This window comes from Rhinolophus hipposideros (assembly GCF_964194185.1).
Source record: "Rhinolophus hipposideros genome assembly, chromosome: 15".
NCBI classification, from domain to species: domain Eukaryota; kingdom Metazoa; phylum Chordata; class Mammalia; order Chiroptera; family Rhinolophidae; genus Rhinolophus; species Rhinolophus hipposideros.
This window is the reverse complement of record NC_138061.1, coordinates 53,450,003-53,452,626: the sequence shown is the minus strand read 5'-3', so window position 1 is coordinate 53,452,626 and position 2,624 is coordinate 53,450,003. Positions and strand designations below refer to the sequence as shown.

The following is a 2,624-nucleotide window of genomic DNA, read 5'->3' as shown; positions in this document are numbered from 1 at the left end:
AAAAAAAGAAGTGTAAAGACAACTTTAAATCTACTCTAACAAAGTTGCAAAACAAGCTTCAAATGGATCAAACTGGTCATCTACAAGTAACTTAACTGCTTCCTAAACCAAGAAAAAAAAAATAAGAGATGAAAAAAGGACATTAAATAATAATAAAAGGATCAATTCAATAAGAGAACATAACCCTAGTAAACATTTATGCACCCAATGTAGGGAGACCTAAATATATAAAATAAATATTAAACAATGTAAAGCAGAGATCATCAGTTACATAATCATAGTAGGGGACTTTAATACCCCACTGCACCAATGGATAGATCTTCCAGACAGAAACCTAACAAAGAAACAGTGACCTTAACATGACACACTAAATCATCTGGATTTAATTGATATTTTTAGAGCATTTACCCCAAAGCAGCAGAATATACACTCTTTCCAAGGGCACATGGAACATTTTCCATGATAGACCACATTTTAGGCCACAAAACCAGCCCCAATAAATTTAAGAACAGTGAAATCATATCAATCATCTTTTCTGACCACAATGGAATGAAAATCAATTGGTACTAAAAAATCAATTACATGGTGGTAAATCATGTAAAAATCAATTACATGATGGTACTAAAAATCAATTACAAGGAAAAAAACTGAAAAACACAAAAACACATGGAGACTAAATAACATGCTACTAAATCATGAATGGATCAACAATGAGATTAAGGAAGAAATAAAAAGATACCTTGAGACAAATGAAAATGAAAACACAAAAACCCAAAGTCTATGGAACATAGCAAAAGCAGTCCTTAGAGGGAAATTCATAGCAAAGCAGGCATATCTTAAGAAACAAGAAACATTTCAAATAAACTAACTTTACTTCTAAAGGAACTAGAAAAAGAACAGCAAACAAAGCCAAAAGAAAGTACAAGGAAGGAAATAATAAACATCAGAGTGGAAATAAATGAAATAGTGGCTAAAAAACAACACAAAAGATCAATGAATCCAAGAGCTGGAGTTTTAAAAAGACAAACAAAATTGACAAACTTTTAGCCACATTAATTAAGAAGAAAGAGAGAAGAGCCAAATCAGAAATGAAAGAGGAGAAGTGACAACAAACAGACATCACAGAAATACAAAAATATGTTAAGAAAATGCTATGAGCAACTATATGTTAACAAATTGGACAATCTGGCAGAAATGGATAAATTCCTGGAAGCATACAATGTCCCAAGGCTAAATCATGAAGAAACAGAAAATCTGAACAGACTAATTACTACTAACAAAAATTGAATCAGCAATCAACAAGCTCCCAACAAACAAAAGTCCTGGACCAGATGGCTTCACAGATGAATTATACCAAACATTCAAAAAAAAAAAAAAAAAAAAAAGCGGTAACACTTATTCTCTCAAACTATTCCAAAAAATTCAAGTGGAGGGAAACCTCCAAAGCTCTTTATACGAGGCCACCTTTGCCCTGATTCCAAAACCAGACAAAGACATTACAAAAAAAAAAAAAAAGAAGAAAGAAAAGAAACTATAGGACAATATCCATAATGAACATAGATGCAAAAATTCTCAACAAAATATTAGCAAACCAAATTCAGAAATACATTAAAAAATCATATGTGAGGAACAAGTGGGATTAATTCCTGGTATGCAAGGTTGGTTCAATAGCTGCAAGTCTAATAACGTGCTACACCACATAAACAAAATGAAAAATAAAAATCAGGCACTCCTGCGAACATGGCATTGCAAGGGTCACTGAGTGTGTGGGTGGTGGCCTGCAACCTGTGAGCCACCCTGGTGCCAGTTGTGCCTTGCCCGCCATGGCCCTGTGGCCTGAGGGTGGGCACCAGCCAGACGTTGGGCACCAGCCCGATTTGCTCTCGGTGCATAAATTCACAGAGGAACATGAATGGATAACAACAGAAAATGGTATGGGAACAGTGGGAATCAGCAATTTTGCACAGGAAGCTTTGGGAGATGTTGTTCACTGTAGTTTACCTGAAGCTGGGACAAAATTGAACAAACAAGATGAGTTTGGTGCTTTGGAAAGTGTGAAAGCTGCTAGTGAACTCTATTCTCCTCTATCAAGAGAAGTAACTGAAATTCATGAAGCTCTTGAGGAAAACCCAGGAATTGTCAACAAATCTTGTTATGAAGACGGTTGTCTGCTCAAGATGACACTGAATAACCCTTCAAAACCAGAGGAACTAATGAGTGAAGAAGCATATGAGAAATACATAAAATCTATTGAGGAGTGAAAACGGAACCTCCCTGAATAAAGTAGTATGAAACAACTTAGAAAAAAAATCATATGGTCATATCATTAAATGCAGGAAAAGCATTTGACAAAATCCAGCCTCCATTTATGATAAAAACTCTCAACTGAAACACAAGGAGAAAAATGAGTAGGAGCAGGAAAGGGAGGGGCTGACACAGAACACAGCGTTCTAGAGCTCTGAGACAATATAAAATTATCAAATATCAAGAATAAGAAAAAAATGCCTGATTAGTATATAAAAGTGCTGTGTTTTTTTTTTTTTGGTTGTTTGTGTTTTTTTTTTTTTTTTTTTAGAAATATACATTCCCATGCTTAGAGTAAGAAAAAAAAAATTGGGACATGT

The 2,624-nt window shown here is 34.6% G+C and overlaps 1 pseudogene across 1 annotated transcript; it reads left to right on the top strand.

Annotated features, from left to right (window-relative positions):
- The first annotated feature begins 1,740 nt into the window (after nucleotides 1-1,740).
- LOC308508559 (glycine cleavage system H protein, mitochondrial-like) lies at nucleotides 1,741-2,261 on the top strand (annotated as a pseudogene). The gene has a single exon. The product of its transcript is annotated as a glycine cleavage system H protein, mitochondrial-like (transcript).
- Nucleotides 2,262-2,624: the final 363 nt, after the last annotated feature.